The sequence below is a fragment of the Mauremys reevesii genome, linkage group 12 (assembly GCF_016161935.1).
Source record: "Mauremys reevesii isolate NIE-2019 linkage group 12, ASM1616193v1, whole genome shotgun sequence".
Lineage (NCBI taxonomy): Eukaryota > Metazoa > Chordata > Testudines > Geoemydidae > Mauremys > Mauremys reevesii.
Window position 1 is genome coordinate 44,140,274 of NC_052634.1, and position 13,428 is coordinate 44,153,701.

General features: G+C 48.2%; 1 protein-coding gene across 1 annotated transcript in view; it reads left to right on the forward strand.

The window, feature by feature from the left end:
* The window catches only part of LOC120375429 (zinc finger protein 551-like), a gene marked incomplete at both ends in the record, with an annotated part of 536,130 nt that overhangs the window by 436,111 nt on the left and 86,591 nt on the right, over positions 1 to 13,428 (forward strand). The window lies entirely within an intron of this gene.

Sequence of the window (13,428 nt, forward strand, 5' to 3'; positions counted from 1 at the left end):
AGGGCTCCCCAGGGAAGGGGGCTGTTGAGGAAGGAAAGATGAAAGATGTCCTCTCCCTGGAGGGACTGGGCTCTGCGCTTTGGACAGAAAGGAAGGGAAGGAAATGGCTACATGACAGCAGCAGAACCTAAGAAATGAAACACAACAGGCTTCTGAGCACGTTGCTTCTGAACAGTGAATGAACCTGACTCCCGTACCTTGAAAAGCCAAAAAGCCATTTCTTTCTATGCCTGGGAGAAAAGAGTTCCAATCATTCCTGCCCGTTTACTTTTGAATTATTTTACATTATAAAGAAAATTGTAACAAAATTAGTCTGAACTTGAGCTGCCTGTTATTAAAAGCTGGTTCCCAATTCAGTTCCAACTGCTCTGCTAGAAACACCCCCAGGTCCCTGCTCACCCCAGGAAGAGGAAAAAGAGAAACCCCCACTGGGCACTGCCCTTGGCTCCAGGCTGCTGTCCCAGGGTGCGGGTGGGGACTGATTGTTTCCTGCTGAGGAGGGAGCCAGTAGAGGCCTCTGATGCTCTGCTCCTAGCACCTGCCCGGCCCAGGCTGTCCTCTGCCTCAGCTGCTGCTCCCGGCCTGCTCTAGAGTCAAACACGCAGGGTCCCCAGGGGAACAGAGGCTGGGACAGGGCAGCTTTGAGCTGGGAAGATATTGGGAGTTCTCGTTCCCTGAGAACTGGCCTGGCTCCCTTCTCAACAGCAAACAAATCAATTCCACGTCCCCTCCCCAGAAAAACCAGCCTGGAGCCAAGGGCAGCAGGGGACGATTCCCTGCAGTTCCCACCGAGGCAGGAGAGAACCCAGGGTGTTTCTAGCAGAGCTTGTGGAACTGAGGTGGGGAAACCAGCCTTTAATAACAGGTAGTTCCAGTTTAAGCTCAGTGTTTTTAACAATTTTTACAACATTAAATAACCCTTCAATCGTAGTGTCACCATCCATAACATTGCTTCAGCCTTACAGGTTCCCAAGTGCAAAACTAAACATCTCTTCAAATCCAAGGGAGTGGAGATCAGTCAGTGTTCAGAGTCATCCCACATAAAAGAACCATGTTGTCGTACACACTGGCCCCATCATGTGGCCATCACCTTTCCCTCCTCTCTGTTAAAAGTTTTAGTATTTTGCACAGAAACTTTCTTCCCTCAGGAGAGACCTGGGAACCAGGGCTGCCAGCCAGACAAACACTTTTAAGAGGAGGCGTAACCTGTCAAAAAATGATCTCCCCTCTTCAGTTCAGTGACAGCCTGAAATGTTACTTATCCCGGCAGAGCTGGAGGATTGAAAGCAGATACATGAAACCCCTGTGTAGCTAGCAGGAATGAACATAAACACTCCCTGGTATCTGAAGAGATATTTAGTTTTACCCTTGGTAAACTACAAGACTAAAGGGAAAGGCAGTGGTGCCAAATATATAGAGTGAAACACGAAACAATCGTCATAGTTATGCCCATAGTGAGTGCAAAATCTTTCTATATTCTTATTATTATTTTCTCTGGTGTCTAGACATTGACTAGACCTTGACCAAGAAATTTGGCTCTTGATAAAATAATCAACTACCCCTGGTTAATGCAATGGACTAGAAATTGACTGGGGTCTCTCCACACAGGTTCAAATCCTGCCAGCTACAGATGCATTAGTATATTGTCATTACTGTTGTCTTAGTGCCGGAGCATCCACAGAGCCAAATCTGGTCTTGCTCTGAGGCTGTCTACACTTAAAATGCTGCTATAGCACTGTGGCGAAGACCATTGCTACAGTGAGAGGAGGGGTTTTCCATCCCTGTAATAGCTACATTCACAGAACAATCTTTCCTTTCATTTAGCACTATCTAACCATGGCTTAGGTCAGCTTAATTATACTGGTTCTGGGGTTTTTCACACCCTGATAGACGTACTTGTTAGAGGGTATATCCGATCACCCTCCCATTCCCTGGTCCTTCTCGTATGACCAGAGAGTAGCAATACACAAAGTTCAAAGGTGCAAGCAATTCAATGTTTATTGGGGAAAACTTCTCTCCAGGGAAGGGGGCTGTTGAGGAAGGAAAGAAGAAAGATGTCCTTCTCTCCCTGGAGGAACTGGGCTCTGCGCTTTGGACAGAAAGGAGGGGAAGGAAATGGCTACACGATGGCAGCAGAACCTAAGAAATGAAACACAACAGGCTTCTGAGCACATTGCTTCTGAACAGTGAATGAACCTGACTCCCATATCATGAAAAGCCAAAAAGCCATTTCTTTCTATGCCCGGGAGATGATTCCAATTTCCTTCCTCAGTGTCCCCCTTCCCAGCTCTGACACCACAGAGCCTTGCCTGTGTCCCTGTTCCCATTCCCTGTTCCTATTCCCCCCTTAGCAAAACATAATTCCAGTACCCCATCCCCATCCCCATCCCCATTCCCATTCCCCCCCTTACTTCCTGACTGACTGCAGACTATACAGTAAAACTTGAGTTCTGCTTAGCTATACCCTAACCACTCATTTTACTGAAATGTAACTAACCAATCCTAACATAATGTAACATGATTATCTAACCAATTATACCCCACCACCTTAACTGGTTTACACTCAACAAATTAATTATATAGCAGACAGAAAGAATCATAGCACCAGACAGAGATTATACAGACAAGCAATAGGAAAGTGGGGACTACAGTGATAGAACAACAAAGAAATGAGGATTTCACACCCCAGCTGTTGGTAAGTGAGTTGTTCCCAGACAGGATGCTATCATGGTAGAGGTTGTGGGTGCTGGTTGCTTAACTGTCTGGCCCACAGGGCAGGATTTTGAGGTTCACCATTACTGTCTCAGAATGCCAGCACCCATCTTTTGTTCACTTAAAATGCGAGCAGGGAGATTCCAACACCACAGAACTCATGGAGCTCCAGGAAATGTGTAACTTTAGGTCCGGGTGAGTGTGTCTAAAATTCAGCTGTGCTGTAGAAGGTCTCTAGGAGTTGAAAGAGATGTGCCATCTCGACCTCCCTAAAGAGTTCATCAACTATTAATGAAAACTAGGGTTGATAAGTCATGTTTTTTGTAGCAGGAGGATGGTGGACTGGTCTAAAGTGCCAGTTTTAAGACTCTTTTTTCCCTATCTCTTGGGTGTTCTGGTCTCTGCATAGAGATGTGGTTTCAAATCCCACTCCTGACATGACCATTTAATTCTATCTGGAGAAAATAGCCTCACTTGAATCTCCTGTGCAACAATAGAACCCCATTTGCTTAGCTTTGCTATTCCAGTAGTTGTGAGAGAAGCTCCAAACCAGGGGGAAACAGGGCCCGTTCTCTCGACCCATCAATTTTTGTCTTCCTTCATTCCAAGCCATTTTCTCAGATACATCTGTATTTCCCACACTATTTTGTTTAATGTTCTTTGCTTTTATGAAACTTTAGAGTCATCATTTAATTGCCACACAACTGTACTTATGAAGTGAAGTGAAACACAATATTTTTTGGATATTCTTGCAGAAGAGTTTTGCTTTCTGACCTTGAATTGAACAGGGGCTACCCGAGGGGGACAATGCTACTCCCTTTTCTTGGCTCATCCAAAAAACATAAGTTCTTGGTGCCCTTTGTTTCCCTGTTCTTCAAAGGCAAATCAGCTGGTGTAGCAGCTACTGAGAAAGCCTTAGAAAAGGGCTCCCAAATTGACAGTAGCTGGTTTCTATAGTGTAGTGGTTATCACATTTGCCTAACTTGCAAAAGATCCCTAGTTTAAAACCAGGCAGAAATATTGATACTTTCCTTCCTTTGGTCTTTTATCACTCCAAGTCCTTTCTTAACTACATCCATAGCTTCTATGCTTTCTTCCTCATTATTTTTTTCCTTTCATGGAGCTTTAAATTGAAAAGGAGAGGCTTTAGGTAACAAAATGGAGGAACTGGAGCTCCTGGTCCGGGAATTGAAACCGGATATCGTAGGAATAACCGAAACATGGTGGAACGGTAGCCATGACTGGAGTACAGGTATGGAAGGGTATGTGCTGTTTAGGAAAGACCAATGCAAAGGTAAAGGTGGGGGAGTAGCATTGTATATCAATAATGAGGTGAAATGTAATGAAATAACTAGCAATGCAATGGATAATACGGAGTCTGTTTGGGCAATGGTCACATTGGGGAAGAAAACTACTAGAGCCTCCCCTGGGATAGTGATTGGGGTGTGCTATAGACCGCCGGGATCTAGCCTGGATATAGATAGAGAGCTCTTTAATGTTTTTAAGGAGGTAAATACTAATAGGAACTGTTTGATCATGGGGGATTTTAACTTCCCGGATATAGATTGGGAAACAAATGCTAGTAATAATAATAGGGCTCAGCTTTTCCTAGACGTGATAGCTGATGAATTCCTTCATCAAGTAGTTGCTGAACCGACGGGGGGGGATGCCATTTTAGATCTGATTTTGGTGAGTAACGAGGACCTTGTTGAGGAAATAGTTGTAGGGGACAACCTTGGCTCGAGTGATCATGAGCTAATTCGTTTCAAAATAAATGGGAGGATAATCAAAATTGCATCTGAGACTAAGGTATACGATTTCAAAAGGGCTAACTTTACTAAATTAAGGCGACTAGTTAGGGAAGTGGATTGGACTAACATATTTAGGGATCTAAAGGCAGATGATGCCTGGGGTTATTTCAGGTTGAAGTTGCAGGAGCTGTCAGAGGCATGCATCCCGAGAAAGGGAAAACGGCTCGTAGGTAGCAGTTTTAGACCGAGCTGGATGAGCAAGCGTCTTAGAGGGGTGATTAGGAAAAAACAGAAAGCGTACAAGGAGTGGAAAATGGGAGGGATCATCAAAGAAACCTACCTTATTGAGGTCAGAGGGTGTAGGGAAGCAGTGAGAAAGGCAAAGAGCCGGGTGGAGATGGACCTAGCGAAGGGGATTAAAACCAATAGCAAAAGGTTTTTTAGCCATATAAATAGGAAGAAAACCAAGAAGGAAGAAGTGGGACCGCTTAAAACTTTAAACGGAGTGGAGATTAGGGATTATCTTGGAATGGCACAATATCTGAACGAATATTTTGCCTTGGTCTTTAATTAGGCTAATGAAGGGCTAAGTAATAGTGATAGAGGGACTGATGGGAATGAAGATATGGGGGTAGACATTACGGTATCTGAGGTAGAAGCCAAACTTGAACAGCTAAACGGAAGTAAATCGGGGGGCCCGGATAATCTTCATCCTAGAATATTAAGGGAATTGGCGAGTGAAATTGCAAGCCCGTTAGCGATGATTTTTAATAAATCTCTAAACTCGGGGGTTGTACCGTTTGACTGGAGATTAGCTAATATAGTTCCTATATTCAAGAAGGGGAAAAAAAGTGACCCGGGTAACTACAGGCCTGTTAGTTTAACATCTGTAGTATGCAAAGTCATGGAAAAAATTTTAAAGGAGAGAGTGGTTACGGAGCATGAGGCCGATGGCAACTGGGACAAATTACAGCATGGATTTACGAAAGGTAGATCGTGCCAAACCAACCTGATCTCCTTCTTTGAGAAAGTAACAGATTTTTTAGACAAGGGAAATGCGGTGGATCTAATATATCTTGATTTCAGTAAGGCGTTTGATACGGTACCGCATGAGGAATTACTGGTTAAATTGGAAAAGATGGGAATTGAAATGACAATCCAGAGGTGGATAAGGAGCTGGTTAAAGGGGAGACTGCAGAGGGTCGTATTGAAGGGGGAACTGTCAGGTTGGAGGGGGGTTACCAGTGGAGTTCCTCAAGGTTCGGTTTTGGGTCCGATTTTATTTAATCTATTTATCGCTGACCTGGGAACCAAGAGTAGGAGTGGGCTGATAAAGTTTGCGGATGACACCAAGTTGGGAGGTATTGCAAATTTGGAAAAGGATCGGGATATCCTCCAGGGAGATTTGGATGACCTTGTAAACTGGAGTATTAGTAACAGGATGAAATTCAATAGTGAGAAGTGTAAGGTTATGCATTTAGGGATGACTAACAAGAACTTTAGTTATAAGCTGGGGACGCACCAGTTGGAAGTAACGGAGGAGGAGAAGGACCTAGGAGTCCTGGTTGATCGTAGGATGACTATGAGTAGGCAATGTGATGTGGCCGTTAAAAAAGCTAATGCGGTCTTGGGATGCATTAGGCGAGGTATTTCTAGTAGGGATAAGGAGGTGCTAGTCCCGTTATATAAGGCATTGGTAAGACCTCATTTGGAGTATTGTGTGCAGTTTTGGTCTCCCATGTTTAAGAAGGATGAATTCAAACTGGAACGGGTACAAAGAAGGGCCACTAGAATGATCTGAGGAATGGAAAGCCTGTCGTATGAAAGGAGACTTGAGGAGCTCGGTTTGTTTTCCTTAACCAAAGAAGGATAAGAGGAGATATGATTGCACTCTTTAAATATATCAGAGGATAAATACCAGGAAGGAGAGGAATTATTTCAGCTCAGTGCTAATGTGGACACGAGGACAAACGGATATAAATTGTCAGTCAGGAAATTTAGGCTTGAAATTAGACGAAGGTTTCTAACCATCAGAGGAGTGCAATTCTGGAACAGCCTACCAAAGGAAACAGTGGGGGCGAAGGACCTCCATGACTTTAAGATTAAGCTAGATAAGTTTATGGAGGGGATGGTATGATAGGATAACTGGCTTAGTCAATAGGTCAATAAAGTGCCACACTGGTAATTAGTACAATGGGTCAATGATAGGATATTGTTAGCCTTTTTCCAGAGGGTCTGGCTGGAGAGTCTTGCCCGCATGCTCGGGGTTCAGCTGACCGCCATATTTGGGGTCGGGAAGGAATTTTCCTCCAGGGTAGATTGGCAGTGGCCCTGGAGGTTTTTCGCCTTCCTCCGAAGCATGGGGCAAGGGTCGCTTGCTTAAGGAGTGGGTGGATCGGCTTATGTGGCCTGCATCTTGCAGGAGGTCAGACTAGATGATCATAATGGTCCCTTCTGATCTCGAATTCTATGATTCTATGATTAGCCGGCATTTTGAGGGAAGGAACAGACCATCATTTGGGAGACTGCCAGCTACATAACAAATCTGAGCGGAGAAGAATCCCAACCCATTGTCCTGCATATTTAGCTCCCAGCCAGCAGTTTTTCCCTTGCTTTTTTTTTTTTTTTTTTTTTGAGCTTACCTTGAGTCCAGGGCGCGCACACTCTCTCTGCCCCACACATCAAATCTGGCCCTGCTGCAAAGTGACCCCTAAGAACCAGCAACCTGCACGAGAGCATGACTGGGGGGAAAAGGTTTCCCGTGAAGCTTATAAGCCACTGGATGCCTTGGAAAGAGGCCGGCTCTGAGCGTAACAGTCAGCAAAGAAGGCCTGTTTGGGGAATGTGTCTCAGTGGTACAGTGCCTGATTCGCATGTATAAGGCCCTAGGTTCACTCCCCACGTTTGCCTTTCACCCCCTGCTGCTTTGCTCACGCCCAGCTGGCATGTGGCCCAGCCAGTCTCCCTGCACAAGTTACAGTCCTGAGCAGTGATGGCAAAGTGCCAATTGCATGGAAGCTCGTGGGGGTTCTGCTCCTAAAGCACCATGGGGACTCTAAGATTCCCATCCACTGAGCTGCTTGATGAGGAAGGACTGGAGAGAAGGGTCCCATCAGCACAGAGGGAGGGGCAAGGCCATGGAGGGGCAGTCAGTGCTGAGAGAGGTCAATGATTTACACAAGACGGGGACACTGGTTCTTGGAGGGGACAGGAGGTGAGGGCAGCTTGTTTACAAATGATGCTGATGCTGAATAGAAAAAAAGGCTGGAGTCAACGAAACATGAGAGCAAAGAAGGAGAAGGGCAGCTCCACAGAGGGCCCTGGGTGCTCATACACCCCAGTTCATAAGTACCCAACATAAGAATGGCCACACTGGGTCAGATCAACGGTCCATCTAGCCTAGTATCCTGTCTTCTTACAGTGGCCGATCCTAGGTGCCCCAGGGTTCCACAGGTTGACTGTGTGTTATGTGAAGAAATATTTCCTTTTGTTTGGTTTAAACCTGCTGCCTCTTCATTTCATTTGGTGACCCCTAGTTCTTATGTCTAGAGGAGTAAATAACACTTCCTTGTTTACTTTCTCCAACCCAATCATTGCTTTATAGACTCTATCATCTCTTTTCTAAGATGAAAAGTCTCAGTCTTATTAATCACTCATCATATGAAAGCTGCTCCAGACCCCTAATAATTTTTGTTGCCCTTTTCTGAACCTTTTCCAATTACAATATATCTTTTATCAGGTGGGGTGACCACATCTGCACGCAGTGTTCAAGATGTGGGTGTGCCATGGATTTCTGTAGAGGCGCCCTGGCTTGTCCTAGATAGAGAGACTAGACAAAGAGGGACCCAGCCCCCTACAGTGATCCCATGGACAAGAACCTGGTTGTGAGTGGGGTAAAGGTTTCCTCTGGACAAAGGGGAGCTGAAATCCCTCAGGGTCCTGGAACTTAAGCAATTAAAGCTTCAAACCCTTTATAGCCATGCGTTGAGGTGCATCAGCAGAAGGTTGGGCTGGAGCAGGGTTCAGCAACCGATGGCACGTGTGCCAAAGATGGCACGCGAGCCAACTTTTAATGGCACGCTGGGGCCTGCCAGGACTCCAGTGTGCCATTAAAAATCCTGCCAGCACAGCAACTTGCCGGCCCCTCCCCTGCCTTCCCCTGGAGGCCTGCCACCGCGCGTGCAGCGCTCTGGGGGCTGGGGCTCTGCACTCCCGCGGGGCAGCATTTGGCTCTGCAGGAAGTGAAAGACGCTCCCTGCTCATCCAGCGCCCTGCCGCCTTGCGCACAGCACTTTGAGGGGCGGGGCTGCGCGCGGCAGCCGGGCTCCGAATGAGCAGGAAGCCTCATGGTAAGGGGGCTGGGGCTGGGGGGGGGGTTTGGGGTAAGCGGGGGCAATCAGGGGACAGGGAGCAGGGTGGGTTGGATGGGGTGGGATCCTGGGAGGGTGGTTGGGGTGGGGTCTCTGGAGGGGCAGTCAGGGACCAGGGGTGCTGGATGGGGCATGGGAGTCCTGGGGTCTGTTAGGGGTGGGGTGGATAGGAGACAGGGCAGTCAGGGAACAGGGAGCAAGGAGGGTCCTGGGGGCACAGTTAGGGTGGGAGGGTCTCTGGGGGTCAGGGAACAAGGAGCTGAGGGGGTTGGATGAGTCGGGAGTTCTGGGGGGGGCTGTCAGGAGGTAGGGGTGTGGAGAGTGGTTGTGGCAGGCCGAGAGCTGGGGGGTGTATGGGTCCAGAGTTCTGGGGGTCCTGTCAGGGGGCGGGGAGCGGTTAGATAGGCATGGGAGTCCGGGAGGTTCTGTCTGGGTGCGGGGGTGTGGATAAGGGTTGGGGCAGTCAGGGGACAGGTAGGGGGTAGGGTCCTAGGGGGGCAGTCAGGGGACACGGGGCAGGGAGGCTTAGATAGGGAGTGGGGTCCCAGGAGGGGGTAGTCGGGACAAGAGCGGGGATGGGGTTCGGGGGCCATCACCCAGCCCTCTGCCTGGAGCCCTGACCCCCTCCACACCCCCCAGGCCCCTGCCCTGAGCCTTGCACCCCCACATCCCGCCCAGGCCCCTGCCCTGAGCCCTGTACCACCCAGCCCTTTGTTAACTCCTTCACCCCTCCACCCCCCCACGCCCCCAGCCCTGACTCTGGCACCCCCACACATACCCAGCCCCCCTACTCTGACACCTGTACCCCCTCTCATGCCCCCAGCCCTGACTCTTGCATCCCCACATCCCCAGCCTCCCCACATCCCATGCACCCCGCACATCCCCACCCCCACCCTGAGCACCAAACGGGAGCTCCTGCACCCCTCCGCACACATTCCCACCTGCACCCCTCATGCCAAATGGGAGCTGCCCAGGTAAGTGCCCTCACACCCAAACCTCCTGCCCCAACCCTGAGCCCACTCCCTCATTCTAGCCCCTGGCCAGACCCTTCATCCCCAGCCCTGTGCTCGGTCCACTCCCACCCTCAGCTCAGTGCAGAGAGAGGAAGAGAATGGGCCAGAACCAGGGAGAAGGTAGGTACCCACTGTATGTGGGCAAGGCCGGGACCCCAGACCGACAGTGGGCTGAGCGGGTCCGGCAGCCAGGATCCCGGCTGGCAGGAGCCGGAGGATGGAACCCCTGAGCAGCAGTGGGCTGAGCCGCTGCCGGTCTGGGGTTCTGGCTGCCAGACCCTTCCCAGCTGGGGTCCTGGCCGCAGGCCCCACTCAGCCCACTGCCGGCCTAGGTGAACAGAACCCCAGACCAGCAGCAGGCTGAGCGGGCCAGCGGTGTAAGAGCAACATTTTAATTTAATTTTAAATGAAGCTTCTTAAACATTTTGAAAACCTTGTTTATTTTACAATACACTAATTTAGTTATATAATATATAGACTTGTAGAGAGAGACCTTCTAAAAAACATTAAAATGTATTACCGGCACCCGAAACCTTAAATTAGAGTGAATAAATGAAGACTTGGCACACCGCTTCTGAAAGGCTGCCAACCCCTGGGCTGGAGGAACCTGGAGAGTACATTTCTGATCTACATTTCTATTTGTTTGGTTTTTGTAGGTTAAATTAATGCAGCCTCTGGTCCACTCTCTCCCAAGGGTGTAATGTTGCTGTGCACAATGAGAAATCTTGGGGAAAGATTGAAATGAAATGGAAGCAGCATATGGTGGCAGAACCTAAGGAATTAAAAGCCCATTGATTCTTATGTGTGTGCATTGACTCTGAACCAGAAGTGTAATTTTTCTCCTTTTGTGGAAGCAGCCAGTAAAATATTTAAATATCTATCAGGGATGGTCTAGACAGTATTTGGTCCTGCCATGAGGGCAGGGGACTGGACTCGGTGACCTCTCGAGGTCCCTTCCCGTCCTAGAGTCTATGAAACTCTGGCTTTTCCTGAATGCTGTAGACTGTGAGTTCCTGGGAAAGGGCAGGGGGAGAGGGAGCAAGAGGAGAAAGGCAGAGACACTGGAGAAGAAGAATGGGGGGAGAAGAAAGAGACAGAGAACACAGAGAGACAATCAATGATTGAAGATGTCCCAACTCCATCTTGCTCCTCACAGGTGTTCAGAAAGCTGGGTAGTTGTAGGTTTCAAATATCAAGGGGATCTCCACATACCTGATCTCTCTCCCCCGGCTCCCATTTTAGCATTAACTTTTATTTTGAAATGTTTGGCTTACCCCTGATCTTCACTTTCCCTAACTGTATTGCAAGTTGGGTGGGTTTTTTTGTTGTTTTTTTGCTTCCCTTTTGTTCATATCAACATAATTGTAACAGCAAAGGAATCTGTAGGAGCAAAAACTGACTCAAAACTTTATTTCCCCATCATGCAGGAACATGATACAAACATCGCACACAGCTGGAATCATCACACGGAAGCCAGGGGATGGGAGATGCAGGTTTCCAAGTGTTCTGTCTTCTCAGATGACACATTCCAGCCCCTTGTATTCCTCCCTCCTGTGTGACCTGCTGGGCTTTGACACATTTATTGTCTCATTCTATGGATAATGTGATTGTAACACAACGTGACTGAAATTAAACCACTTCCAGACAAGGAACCAACAAAAGAGAAAAGCCATTATTGCATTGGCTGGGAATTGAAGCCAGGTCAACTGTTTGGAAGGCAGCTATGCTCACCACTATACCACCAACACAGCTGGCAGGAGCAGCTTTCCTGCAGGCTACGTGTGCTGGCAAAGGGGGTTACACGTGACTATGGAGCTAGTAAGCAGGGTGGATGGGCTGGAAGCCGCCTGACAGCTGGGAGCAGAGTTAGGGGGCAAAGGTGAAAACAGATCTCATTGGGAGCTGGCCCCACACCCAACCTGCCCCTAGGAGAGGGGAACTGAAGCTCAACTTCAATCATAGAAAACTCTTCCCTAAGAAGGAAGGGGACGGCTTGTTTTAAAGACAAGGTTTGTGGTTTTTGCCCACTACATACAGAGGGGCTGGATAGTGCTGAGTCCGGAAAAGACTCTGGTAGGATAAGGAAGAAATTCAGGCTGCCAGTGAGCTGAAGGAGGGAGATGATATTTTGACAATGATGGACACCTCATCTTAAAGGCCTTTGTCTGCCTCCTTCTAGTGACTGTTTGGCACAGGAATGCAGCCCCCACTCCTGGGTGTCTCCTGTGGAAATAATGTTTCTGTGCAAAACACAAAAGCTTTTCACAGAAAGGAGGGAAAGGAAATGGCCATGCAATGGGACAGGAATGTAAGGAATGAAACAGCAGATACTTCTCCCACGTGCATTGACTTTGAACCTTGTTGTTTGCCGTGTTGTTATATCCCTGTTGTTCCCTGGACATGAGAGGTGGGGCAGGGAGGTGGGGGCTCACATATCGTCTTTCAAAGGACCAAGGAAGGGAGTGTTATTTACTCCTTCTCATAACACAAGAACTAGGAGGGGTCACCAAATGAAATGAATAGGCTACAGATTTGAAACAAAGTATTTCTTCGCACAACGCACAGTTAACCTGGGGAACTCTTTAGCAGAAGATGTTGTGAAAGCCAAGAAGAGAACAGAGTTCAAAAAAGAACTAGAGAAGTGCACAGAGGATAGGTTCATCAATGGCTATTAGCCAGGATGGGCAGGGATGGTGTCCCCAGCCATTGCTTTCCAGAAGCTGGGAATGAGCAACAGGAGAACCACAGAGCAATGACAAAGCCAGGCTGTCATGGGCGAGTAGTTAAGGGGATGCACTAAAAATCCAGTGGAGTCATCCCCCTCCTCTCTACCCCCAAGCAGCTTTGAATCTTGATGACTCTGATGCTGAAATTCCACTGCCTCAGCATCCTCAACCCCCACTGGAGGCCAGTGTAGAGTCTTTAGATCCCTGTTCGTATTTCATACTCCAGCTGATGCACCATTCCTGCCCAGCAACTCACCGTCTGCCCCAGAAGAACCAGCTGGTGGGCCGCACCCACAGGCAGACAACTTATACTGCTCCCCTCAGAGCAGCAGCCGCAGCAGTTGGCAGCTAATCCCCACCTAAGGCTTTGGGGAAGGAGATGGGGATCACGTGTTATTTCTTCCGTCCATCGAGTCTCACTGTGTTTGAACATATTTCTCTCTAACTCTGATATAAATTTAGAGCCCCTCCCCCCATTTCGGCTTTGTAAGAGCCTCATTTCTGTACATAAAACATAAGAACAACCATACTGAGTCAGGCCTGGTCTACACTAGGACTTTAATTCGAATTTATCAGCGTTAATTCGAACTAACCGCTCAACCGTCCACACCAGGAAGCCATTTAATTCGAACTAGAGGGCTCTTTAGTTCGAATTTGGTACTCCACCCCGGCAGGTGGAGTAACGCTAAATTCGCACTTGCTAGCTCGAATTAGGCTTGGTGTGGATGCTAATCGAACTTAGCAGCTCCGGGAGCTATCCCACAGTGCACCACTCTGTTGACGCTCTGGACAGCAGTCCGAGCTTGGATTCTCTGGCCAGCCACACAGGAAATGACCCGCGAAAATTTGAATTCAT